This window comes from Saimiri boliviensis, chromosome 6 (assembly GCF_048565385.1).
Source record: "Saimiri boliviensis isolate mSaiBol1 chromosome 6, mSaiBol1.pri, whole genome shotgun sequence".
In the NCBI taxonomy this organism is placed as follows: Eukaryota; Metazoa; Chordata; class Mammalia; order Primates; family Cebidae; genus Saimiri; species Saimiri boliviensis.
The window spans coordinates 63936461-63953735 of record NC_133454.1 but is presented as its reverse complement, the minus strand read 5'-3'; positions in this window follow the sequence as shown (position 1 = coordinate 63953735).

The window sequence follows — 17275 nt, the reverse complement described above, 5'->3', positions numbered from 1 at the left end:
CCTTCCTTCCTTCCTTCCTTCCTTCCTTCCTTCCCTCCCTCCTTCCCTCCCTCCCTCCCTCCCTCCTTCCTTCCTTGCTTCCTTCTTAAGAGAGATTTCTAAGGGATCACTTGGGGACATCCCTCTAGATTTGAAGCTCTTCCTTCTTCACGTTTTCACAGTTGTTATTACATCCTTATTTGTAGATGTGTGTCTAATGTTTGTCTCCCTTCAGTACCTTGTAAGCTCCCTGAAAGCAGAAGCTGAGTTTGTGTTGTTCACAGCGAGACACCCAATGTCCACATTGATATCCTTAGGCAGAGAAGTGGAACAACTATTAAGCTACCTCGATTCTGTCTGACCAATAACTCATGAGAGAAATATAAAACAAACAAAACAAAACCATCACATTGTTATTAAAGAAAAACTGACAGGAAAGTTTTACCTGAATGATACTAATTCACTTTCTGCTTTGCAGGGAGGGTTACCTAAAATCGGTGCTTATGTGTCTACTTCATTTATGCATAAATGTTTTAACCAGAGAGATCATGCCCCTTCCAAGCACCCTGGGGGATGGTCAAAGATGGTCGGTCTAGTGTTCTAGGCTCAGTGAGAAACTTATGTGTGTGTGTCCATATATGTGTCCTATTTCCTATTCTTTCTGTATTTTAGGAGCCAGAATGGGTACTCATTCCAAGGGTTAGGCGAATGATCAAAATCTTGGTGATCTTAGGAAAACAGATGACCTGAGAATAAACTGAGGAATAACCAGAATTCCTTTTCAAATAGTGTCTAGGACATGAATAGACACCTGGAAGCCTGCTGTGTGTGTGTGTGTGGCAGGGGTGGTGGTGATGGGAAGGGTTATGACATGCCCACTGGGAAAGTGAGCCCTAGTCACCTAGTCCAGGGTCAGGTGGGGTGGGAGTAGGACCCAGGCTATCTTATTTTCCAGGAAAATATGGCCAACTCCCTTTGTCACCTGGAGCCTTCAATTCACCAGAAGAAAACTGCTGAAATTGGAAACAGCTGCCATGAAGCAGGACCAAGAGAGAGGTGGCTGGGGGCAGGGAGGACTCATTAAAGCCAGCTTATCCCTCCACAGGGAGAATGGGGTGGGGAGGGGGTTCTTGCTCTGCAGTTATGCTCCCTTGCCAGCCTATACCAAGCTGTTTCCCTAGGCCATAGATTTGCAATGCAGAGCCCAGGGAGCAAGCAACTCTGGTGTGGCGGCTACAGCACCAAGAGATTGGAATCTAAGAAGGACTCTGTAGTAGGAGAGCAGGTGAAGGTATCTGGGCAGTGCCCCTCTGGATCAGCCATATGCTCCATCATTTTGAGCAAGACAATTAGGACTCAGCTTCCTTATTTGGCAAATGAGAGGACTACATTATATCATCTTGAGATACTTTCTAATTTCTACATGCTAAAGACATGAACAAAAGGCAAATTAATGTTCTAGGAGTAGGAACTTTGGGTTTGGGCTCCAGTCGTGGTTCTGCTCCTGATGACTGGTGCTATGGGCTGAATTATATCCTCTCCAAATTCACAAGTTGAGGCCCTAACCTCTGATACTTTAGAATGTGATGGTGATGGGAGATAGGGCTTTAAAAAGGGTGAAAAAGAGAAAATGAGATCATAGGGTGGGCCTTTATTCAATATGACTGGTGTTCTTGTAAGAAGAACAGATTAGGTCACAGACATGTATGATTACAGAGAAAAGCCTATGTGATCACGGAGTGCAAAGGCAGCCGCCTACTAGGCAGGAAGAGAGACCTCAGAAAAAACCAACTTGCTGATAACTTGATCATGAACTTCTAGTCTCCAGAACTGTGAGGAAATAAATGTCTGATGCTCTAGTCACCAAGTCTGTGGTATTTTGTATGGCAGTTCTAATAAATCAGTACAACTGAGGAATAATATTTTGCCATGATTTGGTTTCTCCAAGTAAGTAAAAGGGAATAAACAATGTTGACTCACTGGGTGTGGTGGCACACACCTGTAATCCCAGCACTTTGGGAGGCCAAGGAGGGTGCATTATGAGGTTGAGAGTTCGAGACCAGCCTGACCAACATGATGAAACCCTGTCTCTACTAAAAATACAAAAATTAGCTGGGCGTGGTGGCAGGTGCCTGTAATCCCAGCTACTTGGGAGGCTGAGGCAGGAGAATCGCTTGAACCCAGGAGGCAAATGTTGCAGTGAGCCAAGATTGCATCACTGCACTCCAGCCTGGGTGACAGAGCAAGACTCCATCTCAAAACAAAAAAAAGAAAAAAATATGTTGACTAATTTTACTCAACTTTTCTAGACTCTACTCTGATGATCAGTATCTAAGATGAACCCACAATGTGTTTTGTTTTGCTTTGCTGTGTGTGGCTTTGTGTACGAAGCAAAGCAGTGCTCCCATCTTTGTGATTCTTTCCACTCCCCATAAAGTCCAAAGCCACCCTGAGTTTTAGCCTGCTTTGTGGATTTTCTATTCTTTTTGCTTTTAATGATGGTGAAGGAAGAAAGTCACTTCCTATGCTTCAAACAAGCAATTTCAGATTTTAAAGGGTAGCCAACAGGGAGTCACCCTCCTTATCTCTCATTATCTGCATCCTCTCGTAGCCCTTGACAGGCTGCCAACCTAGACTGAGCTCCCGGGCATTTCAGGGAGAGAAAAGGGGTGGGGAATCTAGTGAGCAAGATAAGTCCAGGAAATAGAAGCAGTGACTAGTGCAAGGACCATGGAAAGAATGATCAGACAGGGGTCTCTGGATTCCAGGATGTGTGTGACCTTTGATTCCCATCATATGTTCTCTCTCTCTCTCTCTCTCTCTCTCTCTCTCTCTCATACATATCCCAGGTGTAGAAGAAAATCCTTGGGTATGAGTAGCAGGGGGGACAAAAGAGGGGCTGCTGGGGCGAGAGATCTGCCATTCACACCAACATACCAGAAAGGCTTCTCCTCAAGCTAACAGATTTACCCTCCTCCCATTCATAAATCAAGCAAATGTAATGTGTGCTAGGATTGAGGATGCAGAAGTGAGGTTACTGGAGAAAAAATAAGACAATGCATTAGGCAAAGAGGAGCTCCAAGACCAAAGCTTTTATGTACTGCATATTCATTCCTCCAACTCCATTAGCAAATTTTTCTTCTCAAGTTCATTTCTTCATAAATGTCAATTAATTTATTGTATTTTATTACATAATCTCTGAGGCGTATTCTAGCTTAAATTTACATAATTCTAAGGAGCATATTACTAGTTTCTTCTATGATTATTTATTTTTTCAGGTTATTGGGAGACATTCTCCATTGCTGCTCCTGTTTAAAAACTATGAAATTAATTCTTTGCAACAATTTCAGTATGATTGTAGAGAGTGTAATGTTTTTTCTGAATGAATGGAGTCATTCGTTCATTCATTCATTCATTCATTCATGTGTCTTAGGGAAAGCGAAGTGAAAAGCACCTGAGTAATATCACTTTGCTATTGCTGAGAAGGCAAAGGTTTGCAAAGACTGTTATCTTTGCTTTATCAATCTGGCCTTAGTCAACCCTGAAAAGGAGGAAAGAGAACAGAATTAAAAGGAAGCATAAAGTGGGAGACCTCTTGTAGAAAAGATGATATGACATTACAGTTTGATGGGAAATGAATCAGCAACTTTATAGGATCCAAAACATAATTGCATAAGTTGGACAACTGGTTTATCCATGGAGGGTTTGAGGTAGAAAATGATTGTGTTAGTTAAAAAACAAAAACAAAAACAAATCCTTTGGGACACCATTGAGAAGAAATGCCACAGAAATACAAAACATACTGTAGCCACTGAGGTTAATGAGGGAACAGTGTTGCCGAAAGCATAGATGCCATTATTTTTGTCCTTTTCCTTTCTTTCTGACCTTAATTTTAAAAAGAAAGAGAGAAAGAGCAAGAGAAAGAAACAGGGAAAGAAAGAAAGAAAGAAGGAAAGAAAGAAGGAAAGAAAGAAAGAAAGAAACTTGCTAAAAGTCAAGCTATGCCAATGCCAATTACATTTCACATAAAGGTTTTGGGTCCCTTCCTTCCTTCCTTCCTTCCTTCCTTCCTTCCTTCCTTCTTTCCTCCCTCCCTCCCTCCCTCTCTCTCTCTCTTTTTCTTTCTTTCTTTCTCTTTCTATCTTTCTTTCTTTCTTTCCTTCCTTCCTTTCCTTCCTTCCTTCCTTTCTTTCTTCCTTTCTTTCTTCTTTCTCTCTTTTTTTTTTTTGGAGACAGAGTTTCACTCTTGTTGCCCAGGTTGGAGTGCAGTGGCATGATCTCAGCTCACCATAGTCCCTGCCTCCCAGGTTCAAGCTATTCTCCTGCCTCAGCCTCCCAGGTAGCTGGGATTACAGGCATGTACCACCATGCCCGGCTAATTTGTATTTTTTAAGGTAGAAACGGGGTGTCTTCACATTGGTCAGGCTGGTCATGAATTCCCAACCTCAGGGGATCTGCCTGCCTCAGCCTCCCAAAGTGCTGGGATTTCAGGCATGAGCCACCAAGCCCAGCCAGTTTGGAGTATATTTCTTAATGGGGCTGGTAGACATTGGGTGAAGTCCGAGATCGTTGAATAAGAAGGTATACGTAATATCCCTAATGCCAGTGCCTACGGACAGTCTTCAGGGAACTAAGTTGTGTTTGGCCAATTGCTTCTAACTTCTAGAGAGAAAAGATGCTACATAAATACTTGTGTGATTAAATCCTGGTCTGATGTTTTATGATGATAATGATGATCATTATTGTTAGACGGGACAGTAGGGTCCCAGAGAGAGAGCATGGCCACTCAGTATTACAATGCATTTCACAGCTGAACACGAAACAATGTGGCCCACTAAACACAATAAACACTGGGGGTTCACAGCCTTGAGAGTGCCTCTGAGGGAACCTGGCTTCCCTAGATAAGAGATCAAACGTAAAGGGTGTGCTTTTATTTTCTTAGTGTGTTTTAAAATCAGATTTTGTGAACTAAAGTTTCTCCCAGATTTTTGGTGGAGGAAAAGAGGGATGTAGATATTTATCCAAATCCTATTTTTTCTTTTTAAAAGATTAGACACACAGTGAGCTGAGCATTTGACTTTGAAATTTTCATTGCTTCAAACTGATTGGTAATGTGGAGGTAGAAAGAGTAGGAAAATTATATTTCCCTGTCTATACAGCCCAATGCTACTTCTTTGGGTGATAATTTTCAGGGGTTCTATTTTATAGAAATTGACTAGAAGAGGAGGGGTAGAGTGAAGCGCACCTTGAAGAAATAAGTGTTCTCCTTCACCAACCCACACCACTCCCCCTTCCCAAGTTCTGACCAGACAGTGAGCTGGCCTGGGTAGCTCCCAGAGCATGCTCAGTTATAAACTGAGCTAGTTCAATATGCCCTTTATTATCTCAGCTTGCCACTTTGCGTGGCTGTCTTGTTATTTTGAGGTCCCTATCATTTTCACTCTACTAAATGTTTTAACATTTAAGTGTTATCAGCAGTAGTACATGAGAACTGGCTGGGTGTGGTGGCTCACGCCTGTAATCCAGCACTTTGAGAGGCTGAGGGGTGGGGATGGATCACGGGAGGTCAAGAATTCCAGACCAGCCTGGCCAACATGGTGAAATCCCATCTCCACTAAAAATACAAAAATTAGCTGGGAGTGTTGTCCAGTGCCTGTAGTCCCAGCTACTCAGGAGGCTGAGGCAGGAGAATCGCTTGAAACTGGGAGGTGGAGGTTGCAGCGAGCTGAGGTCACGCCATTGCATTCCAGGCTATGCAATAAGAGTGAAACTCCATCTCAAAATAATAAATAATAAATTAACAAACATCAGAGCCAGGAAGGAGTGTTCCTACTGAAAATCTCACAGGTCAATAGAGGCAAGAGTCAAGTGGGTGCATGATTTCAGCTATTAGCTTAGGGAACAAGACACCCAATCTGTTTCACACTCCCAGCTCCAGGTGAGCCCAGTGTGCAGTCAAGGTGAACAGTGAAGTTCTCTTAATTTGCTAAAGAAAGAATAGCACTCAGGGTGAAAAGCCAGCAAGTTGTTTCAAATGGTTTTCTCCTGATGACTGGCATGTTTCAGTTGCACAGTCCTTTCCACTTGGAACCAAACTGAATTTTGGCCTGCATACCTACAAGAGAAACCAGCCATGACTGTGGGGCCCAGAACCCCATGAGATGATAAGCACTTGCAACCTTGAGCACTTATCTTCTCCTGTATCTGGCTTTCTTGCACTTATAAAGTAAATCGGGAAATCTCACCGCAACAGGCTTTCCTGTGAGGAGGCTGGCATTTCCTGCCTGCCCTAGTGGGGACAGGAATGAAGAGAACACACTGCTGGTGTTTAGGCCCTCTCATTTCAGCTCCCTTGAAACTGGGTAAGACAGTGGCACCCACCAAGATCAACAATGGTGTGAGGCACAGCTAAGGAGCGGGTTATTTTCCAGGCATGTTTTTTATATGGCATTCTAACATGTAAAATCACCCCCATCCCACAGTTATTTGTTTGAACAGATACACAGATGCATATATAGAGATTTATCATACATGTGTTCCATGGTACACAGCTGACATTAATGATGCAACTGATATCAAGTATGATAATTGGTTATATTACAATTAATTTATATATTTTTGCATTTGGAAAACAGTTATATAAATTCCATGATTCAGCATTTTTAAAACTTTATAAATAAAAAATGCTATTGTAAAGAGAATTGTCCCCTTCCATCTCTCACATTTATCTTTAGAGTAAATTTTACTTAAGTTTTAGTACATGTGCTATTGAAAAACCACCCATGGACATAAAAGAGCTCATATTTTACTTTTGTCAAAGAAAGTTATGAGTGGTTATAGAAAATCTAATCTTGTTCTGCTATTATAACATTTATTAATTTATTTATTATTTTACCTTAAGTTCTGGGATACATGTACAGAACATGAAGGTTTGTTACATAGGTATCCATGTGCCATGGTGGTTTGCTGCACCTATCAACTTGTCATCTAGGTTTACAACATTTATATAATATATTTTATGGAGCCCTTAGAGGCACATGTAACTAGGCAGGACCTGAGAAAAACCTGTGCTCAGTTTCCAGATGAAGAAACAGAATCCCAAACAGAAAGTACTTCTTTTTCCATGGCACAACGTAAATACATTGCTTCCTTAAGGGACATCATTAGTGTTATCACCATCTTTAACTTGGTGAAAACTGAGCCTCATGTGAAAAAGCTGAGTCCCAGCAACATTAAGTAATTGCTCATACCTTGCAAGTAGAGCCACAGGGCCAGGCTAGAGCTCACCTGAGTTAACTTCTAATCTCATGTTTCCTGGTTGAGTTTCTATCAACATGTCCTATGAAATAGATTCATTTTCCATTCACTGTAGGTGGTAGTGAGGGTTGTTCACTAATAATACCAGTTCACTGATTTCCATAACTGTCTTTCTTCTTTCCATGTTTAAAAGATCCAGTTTTGGCTTTTATTTCTCTTCCTTTCTTCTCAGGAGGAAGAGTTGAAAAGATGGGTCAGATAGTTCAGGCGTATCCTTCACCCAGCTTCCCCTAATGTTACGATATTTTATAGCCATGGTACCATGATCAAAATTTAGTATTGGTACAAATGCATTGAACTAAAGAGCACTCAGATTTCACTGGTTTTTCTACATTGGTTTTCATTCTGGTCCAAGATCCAATTCCTGTATTTAATTGTCAGGTGTCCTTAGTCTCCTTGGTCTATGACGGTTCCTCAGCCGTTCCTTCTCTTTAAAGACATTGACATTTTTGAAGAGCATTGGCCAGATAATACCTCATAGGGTATTTGGGTTTGTTTGGTGTTTTCTCATGATTAAAATTGCATATTTTGGAGAAGAAAAGCACAGAGGTGATGTAGGGGTATGTATTAGTCCATTTTCATGCTTCTGATAAAGACATACCCAAGACTCAGTAATTTATTAAAAAAGAAAAAGAGGCTTAATGGCCTCACAGTTCCACATAGCTGGGGAGGCCTCACAATCATGGTGGAAGGTGAAAGATGAGATAACTTGTGCAAGAAAACCCCCTTTTTAAAATACTCATTCACTATCATGAAAACAGCACCAGAAAGACCTGAACTCATGATTCAGTTACCTCCCAACAGCTCTCTTCCATGACACATATGAATTGTGGCAGCTAGAATTCAAGATGAGATTTGGGTGGGGACACAGCCAAACCATATCAGGGTTCATGGCATTGATCTGTCTTAGTACTGATGATGTTAACTTTGTCAAACTCCTGCTGTTCAGGGGCCACTGTAAAGTTAATATTTTTTTCCCCCTTTTTGATTAACAAGAATGTGGGAGAGATGTTTTGCAATTGACAGGTATTTTGAGGGGAGACACTTGGAAGCTATACAAATATCCTGTTTCTTCTTGCTCTTTTGCTAATTGGTTTTAACATTCATTGGTGGATTTTACCTTGAGCAATAATTACTGCAGTGGTCTAAGGGTGCTTGCATTCATTCCTTTTACATTCAGTAATGGAATTCCTTTTTAGGGAAGACTTGTTCCTTCTCCTTTGTTTATTTATTTAATAATCTATTAACATCAGTATGGACTCATGGGTATTTATTTTACTCTCTGGATTGTAACCCATTCTTCTCCTACTTTATTTTGTTTCTTCTATGTTCTGACTTTGCTCTTTAAGAGCTTTTTCAGTTTGACTTCTGCTTCCTTTTGATGTATCCTCTCTTTTTCAATTTTTTTTCTGTAGCACTTCCTTACTTTCCAGCACCTTAAGATGCTCCAGGATCCTCTTGTACTTTCCCTGTTCCAACCCTGGAATCAATTGCATTTCCAAGAATCTCTGATTTCTTGGTTTCTTTCATTGGAGAATAGTACTTAGGAACCAAGATTTGGGAGTTAGATGTGCTCATTGCTGCTTGGTGCCACTGCTTCAAAGCTCCCTCAGCAGACGCACAAGAAAATATCTGTGTGTATACTAACTTAAATATATATATATATATATGGATTTTTCTGTATCTTTCTGCCTGTTTGTGTCTTGGTTGGCTATGATTGCCATAACAAAATTCCACAGCTTGGGCAGCTTAAACAAGAGAAATTTATTTCTCACAGTTCTGGAGTCCAGATGTGAGATCTGAGATCAAGGCATTGACTGATTTGGGTTCTCTTCAGGCCTTCTCCTTGGTCTTCAAATGGCTGCCTTCCCCTTGTGTTCTCACTTGGCCTTTTTTCTGTGCACCTACATTTTTGGTTTCTTCCTCTTCTTATAAGGACACAAGTCATATTGGATTAAGGTCCACCCTAATTACTCCCTTAATGACCCTAAATCCAAATACAGTCACACTGGGTATTGGGCCTTCAACCTATACATTTTTGAAGGACACAATTGAGTACATACCAATTTGTGTATATTTTTTAAAAAATGAATTAATGCTGACACTTTCCAACTCAATAACACAGGGTTCATTTTAAAGTTTCCTCTTTGCTTATTTGTCATCTATTTCTCCAACAGTGAGAAATCTGGCACTTATTATCAACAATGTATTTACTTGTTTGTTCAACCATTTCATAACTGTAGTTTCCAAATTGCTAGTTCATATTCTTGGGAGAAATCAATTCATGCAAAATTTGTGCATAGTTCTTTTTGTTTTCAGCCTTACAACATCTGATCAAAACACCTATTTTCCAAAGTGATTCAGGTCATCTCTTTTCTTTATCAACCCTTCAAGGTGTTTGCTATCTATAAAACAGCTAGAATTGGTTGTCATAGTCTTTATTTCATCTTGTATTCTCCTGAAATTGAGGTGGATTTTTAATATTTACATATGATAAAATTTGCTTTGTGTTATGTGCAGTTCTGCAGGTTTTGAAAAATGTGTAGCTGTCTCGTACAACAGCTCCATTATCCCCCGGATTCTTCTGTGCTGCCTCTTTCTCCACCCCCAACCCCTGGTAACCATTGTTCTGTTTTCCACCCTGTAGTTTTGCCTGTTTCACAAAGTCATGTAAATGGAATCACACAATAAGTAGCCTTTGGCATCTGGTTTCTTTCACTTAGCAAAATGCATTTATAATTCATTAATGTTGTGTGAATGAATAAGTTGTTCCTTTGCATTGCCGAATAGTATTCCACTGCATAGATGTATTACATTTTGTTTATCCAAATTTTGTTTGTCCAATTTCTCACCAATTTCTCATGTTCATGGTGAACATGAACAAAGGTATAAATATTTGTATATAGGTTTTTGATAATATGTAAGTTTTGAATTTATTTGGGAAAATACCTTGGAGTAGGATTTTTGAGTTTTATGGCAAGTGAAGTTTAACTCTACAAAAAATTGCCACGCTGTTTTCTGAAGTGGCTGTACTGTTTGGAATTCCCACCTGCAGATTTCAGAGTTGCTCTTACTCTTGATAATTACCAACCCTTGGTGTTAATTAGCATTTCCTTAAATTACTAAGGATGCTGAACATCTTTTAATAGGTATACTTGTCATTCATGTATCTTCTCTTGTTCAGATCTTCTGTCCAGTTTTTTATTTTTCACGTTGTTGAGTTTTGAGGGTTCTATAAAAATATATGCTCTGAAAACAAATCCTTTATCAGATTTATGTTTGCTAATATTTTCCTCATTTGTGGCTTTTTTTATTTTCTTAATATCTTTCTGGGAACAAAAGTTTTAAATTTTGATAAAGTACCATTTATATTTCTTTATTTGATGAATCTTGCTTTTGCTATCATACCTAAAAATGCTTTGCCATACTCAAAGTCATGCAGATATTCTCTTATGCTTTCTTCTAGAAGTTTGATAGTTTTATTTATTTATTTTTCTAAGCGACAGGGTTTCATTCTGCTGCCCAGGGTGGTCTTAAACTCCTGGGCTCAAGCAATTCTCCTGCCTCAGTGTTGGCATTACAGGTGTAAGCCACCGTACCCAGCCTAGTTTTAAGTTCTATATTTAATCCTATGATCTGTTTTAAATTAGATTTTGTATAAGGTGTGAGGCATATATAGTGGTGTATTAGTTAATTCATTTGCTTATTTTGCATACAGACATCTAAGTGTTCTAATATAATTTGTTAAAAAGATGTTTTTTTTCCATTGACTGGCATTTGTACTTTGTCAAAAATCAGTTGACCACATTTGTGTGAGTCCACTTATAGATTGTCTACTCCGTTCCATTGATCTGTATACTTATCCTTTTGCAAAAAGCACCACGGCCCTTGATTATGGTAACTTCATCGTATGCCTCAAAGTCATAGTGTGAATGAATAGAGTGAGTTCTCTGGCTTTGTTCTTTTGCAAAATTGTTTTAGCTATTCTAGTACTTTTGCCTTTCTATGTAAGTTTTAGAATTGCATTGTCAATATCTCAAAAAACTTGCTGAGCTTGTGATTGGAATTCTGTTGAATTTGTAGATAAAACTGAGAAAAATGGACACCTTAGTAACATTTAAAAATACGAACATTTGTGTGCAACTTTTAAGGAAGCTATATGTACAACATTGCTATTTATTAATGCATCATATAATGATATTTTGCTCAAATTTGTCACGAATGACTAAGATGAGCTGCAAATATTGATATTTAAGGTAATATAAATTGTTCAGTATTGAGGTACAAAGTAACATAAATTTCCTCTGGATTATTAAGAAATTAAGGGTACTATGTCTCCAAAGTGAGATGTGAACAATCATGTAATGCTGTACATACAGAGACTTATTTGTGCCCATATTTCAATTATAGTTGCAATTAAAATGTTACCATTTCTTTTTTCTCACTAGAAGACTCCTTGAAAAAGAAAGAGCTACAGAAAGTTGAACATATATTAAGGACTCAAAAACTTGATTGACTAACAGTGTTGTCAAGAGTTATTTAGTAAAATACCGTTGAACTAACATTACTGTTTTGTGAGGCAATATGGTATATTGGTGGAGATTCTAGCTTTGGGCTAAACAGACCTAGGCTTGTGTAAGGGTTCCACTCTATATGAACTCTGTGACCCTGTACAGTTACTTAACATTTGCAAGCTGTATTTTTCTCACCATTGAAATAAGAATAGGTAATAGCAACCGTCTTGAAGGTTTCTAATAAAAATTAAATTATGTTAAATATTAAAGCACTTAGCACAGTATCTGGAACTTAATTCTGAATTAATATTAGCTCTGCTAATAAATATTTCTATCTTAAATATTCTCTTTTACTTAATTGTAAAAATATGTTACTACCAAATTCCATAGCTTTTAGTAGCTGTAGCTGCCCAAGTCTACTTATTCTGAAAAGTAGTAACATTACCAGAAAAACATCTAATAAGAAAATTGCTAAGCTATTTGCATTGAAATCAGTCTCCATGTAGGGAAGTATTCATAAATTACCATTTATCAGAAAAACAGAAAGTATAAGTGATTGATTGCTGACTCACTTTTAAACCAAGCTAGGCTACATGATAACCCCATAGTATTTGTGAACTATTTATTAATACAAGAAAGCTTTCAGTTTACAGGCATGCATGTGCACACACATTGTGGTGTGTTGAGAAGTGAATTGTGTTTGGCCTTAGAAATTAATCTAGTCCATTTTATAAACAATCCTGTTTAGCTACTTTAAAAAGTCTTTCACTCACTGCTTACTCCCGTATTAGTAATTAGGAAAAGTTGCCTCTCTTGAGACCCCAGTCTTGACCATGTAGGCATTAGTGTCATCTCTACAGCATCCATACACATGTATTATTTGATCAAAGGCATCACTAGCCACAGAAAAGAACTCTTGAATATTAGGTGCTGGCAAAAGGCATCTCTGTCATTGGGTTTATAGGACTCTGTCCTTCTACTTTCAGATTTGACATATGTCAGAGTTGGCGAAAACTGAAGACAAAAGTGAAGCAATGTGTCTTCTGAGTTTTTCATGTGGTCGGGAGAAAGGCTGGGACCACATGGCTTGACTCTCAGGCCAAAATTTTGTGCACGACTTGATCCTATGGAGTCAGTTCTGTAGGAAGTTCAGGATGGCTTCTGGAAAGTGTCTAAGCAGCACCAGCTAGTGGGGATCCAGACACAGCTCAAAGGAGTTCAGGAAAGAAAACAGGCCATCTGAGCCCTAGAGGATCTGTTCAGGTGCAAACCTGACCAGGGGCTTTGGGACCTGGAAAAGCTTGAGGCACACTGCGTTCTCCATGGTGGGTAAGTTTGAGTCTCTCTTCTCGGATTCCATTTCCGGCCTCTAACTGCCACAGATTGATTGTTGGGACTCAGCCACCCATGACTGTTGGGGGAAATAGAGGGAAGATTGAGCTGCTCACTCATCTCCTCTCCTGGCTCAAGGGGCAGGGCTGGAGACAAGTGAGCCCCACCAGAACCCGTCAATCACAGTCACCCTCTGTCTCAAAGCCATTATGCTGGAATCCAGGGACAGAATTTCTGAGAACCATGCAGGAAGACTCTTTCTGCACTTAATTTCTTTTTTCTTTGAGCATAGAGATTAGGAACTCAGGCTGTGATGAGAAAGACATAAGAAATGCACAATAAAGGGATGATGATGATGGTTAACTTCTAGGAAGAGACCCAATGAGTGAATATTGAGAGATGAAATCGGTTATGATGGTAAAGACTTTGCCCTAAGAGGTGTGGTTATCAGGGAGTTGTTGCATCTAGATATTCACTCTGCTTTTCAATAACTGAGAGCTTATGTACATCATTCTCCCCCATCTGGGCCTCTGTTTTCCTAGTCTTTTTTTATGTTTAAATTTTTTTTATAGTGAATGACTCTTGCTATGTTGCCCAGGCTGGTCTTGAACTCTTGGGCTCAAGCAATCCTCCCACCTCGGCCTCTCGAATTACTGGGATTACAGGCGTGGGCCACCACAGTAGGTCCTAAGTGTTTTAAATGGAGATCTGATGCACTGCTGAAAACGAGGTGAGACAGCTAAGGGCAGTAAAGATCTTAAAAAGCGCATCCCAGCTCCATGTGCAGAGGACGCTTTTAAATTTAAAAAATTCACTGATGGCTAAAAATATCCTGTTGACACAGGCCTGTCTGCACTCTGATTTTTTATTTTACGTGCAAAAATTTATGCTTTTCCATTTTCGTTGGCTGAGGTTCTGTTATTTGAAGGTAAGGTGTGGGAAGTCCTTCAGAGGTTCAATGGAAGTCAGGGAATCGGATATAGTTTTTCTATCTGGAAGCAACTTTCATGGAGATTAAAAAAATTGTTTAGGCTCCACTTGCTACTGTAACCTCTAGTCTTCTGCCAAATGGCAACACAACAAAGACAACCTCCTTTTCATGTTTCTGGTTAATAAAACAACACAACTCAAGACAAATAAACAGAAACAGAAGGCTGGAGTGCGCATGAACAGTGAGCACATGTGTGGACCGAGAAGGAACCTCTGCTAGAACTGTCCAACAACGTCTCCTGTTGGCCAGCCTACCTAAGGCCTCTGGGTGAAGACCCCAGACCTGGCATAGGTCTTCACATGCATGAAACAGTGGGCCTGGGGAAAATCTCACAAACAAGTGGCCTCTTCTTTTTGTTTGGTTTGGTTGTGTGTGTGTTTTTTTTTTTTTTTTTGCCCCGTTTCCCAACTTTGGAATTTGCTCATGGAGACTTGAATCAGTGCCCGAGTTTCTAGGGGCTGTGGCTACAGACACACTGGTTGAACTGTTCTGCACTCAGTGATGGAGAGAGTGGGTGTGTCTGAGGGGGTAGTGGCAGTGAGTCATCTGGGAGAGTCTGGGTAGAACTTCATGGAGCTGACCCATTTGAATACATGGTCAGCTTCTCGGGCTTCTATTCCTTCTTCTTACTGATAAACTTTCTCAGCACTCACCTATCCAGGGGGATGAGAACCTGAGGTCTTGTGCTGGAATGCAGGGAGGGTAGATGGAGCCCAGAAGCTGTGTGCATGCAGGACTGCAGTCCTGGTGTCCCTTGGGGACCTGGAAGGTTCACAGGACTCCTGCAGCTGTCCCCTCCTACCTTTTGGTGTGGGGTCTGGGCAGGCAATTGAGTGTACTCAGGAAATAGTGTAGTAGCAAAATCCCACTCATTCATCCCATGCCTTTCTCTCCTTCTCTTTTGTTCTTTGATCCGAAAGGATGTTATTTCCCCTCTGGATACCACTGGATTTCCCCTCTCCACCTTCTGCAAGGACATGCAGAGAAGTGACTTTCAGGACAGGATTGAACCCAGGAAGAAAGCATTTTCTTGCAGTCATTTTTCCTAGGCATGTAAAGAAAGCTTTTCTCAGCTCTTTATCTCTGTTCTCAGGGGATGCCTTCAGGCCATTACAAGGTAGTATCTGTGGATGAGCTGCTGCTAAACCTTGGAAACAAAAAGTAAATCTAACACTTAAAGAACTGCTAAAGATTTATGATGTTTCAGAGGAGAAACCGTTCATAAAAAGCTGACGAGCCAAGTTCCCTGCAATGTGTTGAACAGCAGAGGGTGTAGAGCTGCTTTTTGTTACTTGGAGCAAATTAAATGACAGGAAAGACTGCGAAGCAGTTGGTGGGATGGCCAAGACTTCGGAATTCAATGACAAGGAATATTCATCTTTCTGAGGATTTTGTACATTCAGCTTCTCTTCATCCAGACCTGTGACTTCTCCCATTTTTTCTCATTCTCCAGGATCTCTTCTGGGGTGTATGATTCCCTCAATTCTCTCAGAACTCCTCTACCCTCAAATCTCACTTCCTTATTGAGGGCTTTATCAGACTCATTTCAAACTCCCGTTTTTGGATGATTGCCCTAAAGAATGTAGAAGCTAGACAATGTCCCTGATAAGAATCCATTTAGTTTTGCACACCATAACGTGTCTGAAGGCTTACCTGGCTTCTAGTCCCTCTTCTTCTCTTCCCGAGGGAACCATGCCATGTTGCACACCTTTTTCCAACACTGCCTGAGTTTCTCAGGCAGGGAGGAGCCATCCTTAGCTCCAGCACGGGCTAAGGTTTGGCTACATAAACTAGAGCACGTTTGTCCTTGAAAACATTTGGTTCATGAGTGGTCATGTGCCCTCATTCTATTTGAGGCAAAGATTGCAGAAGCTTTTGCAAACATTCTTTCTCGCTTTTAAGAGGAGCTTAGTAGCCATTTTCTCCCTCTGTGCCTCAGTTTCTACCTGTGGCTGCCTTATGACCATGGGGGAAGGTACTCTGAGAACAAAGCTGATGCCCAGAGCAAGGCAGATGGAGAGAATCTCAGCAAAATGTAGGGAGAATCCTGATTTCATGGACTTAGAATCTGCCCAGTCTCTGGATGCTCAGTTATATAAGCAAAAAGAACTTTGTTTAAGCCGTCTGAGTCCGTTGGAATCATCCCAACTGATTTTGGGGTGTAAACTCAGCATGGGGTTCAGCATGGTGTAAAGTGACCTAGTGAAAGAGAACTCTGGTAGGAATCTGAGGACCTAGCCTAGAGTTCTAGGTACTGTGTCTGGAGCAAGCCTGTTTCACCTGTGGCAGTTGATTTCTCAGTTAAAGGGGTGCATTGACCACTGTGTTATGTCACAAGGCTGAGTGAAGAAGTTATATGCCAAAGCTTCAAAACATGCTGTGCAAAATATTATAATTGCCATCACATGTAGCTTCAATCCATGAATCCTCCAGACTGAAAATAGCCATAGTGGCTAATTTTATTGAGGGGTTATGATGTGTTAGGCTCTGAGCTAAGTGCCTGAATGACTTAGTTCACTTCATCTGTACTGCAGTCCTATAAAGTAGGTTATTATGTCTCCATTTTGCAGATAAAAAGCATTAGAAAAATTAATAAACTTTTTCATTGTAACACAGCTGGTAGGTGGCAGAACTTACTAATAAATATTTGACAATGATGATATTAGGTTTGTGCGAAAGTAATTGAGAATTTTTCATTAAAAGTCAAGTAATGGCAGAAACTGCAATTACTTTTGCACCAACCTAATGCTTGCCTAAGTATATGCTCAAGAAATTGTCAATTCCACACAAATCGCCACCAGTCTCTAATTCTGTATTAGACCTTCTCCCATTTTTAGGTTTGTACTACTCGTTTCTTCATTACCTAGTTTCCTCTCATGGCGCCTTAACACCTTAAACTAGTACACACTTCCCCTTTACAATTAATTACTGTGTTTATTACCATACTAGGAAAAGAAATATCTTGTGCTGGTGTTGGTTTACACCATATCTCTAAATGTTTGTGTGTGTGTGTGTGTGTGTGTGTGTGTGTGTGTGTGTGTGTGTGTTACAGCATTAATGAAAGTAGTGGGTGTTTCAGATATTTTGAAACTGTTAAGCCAGAGGTACTTACTGAGAAAGTGTCTGAAACAGTGTCTTGCTG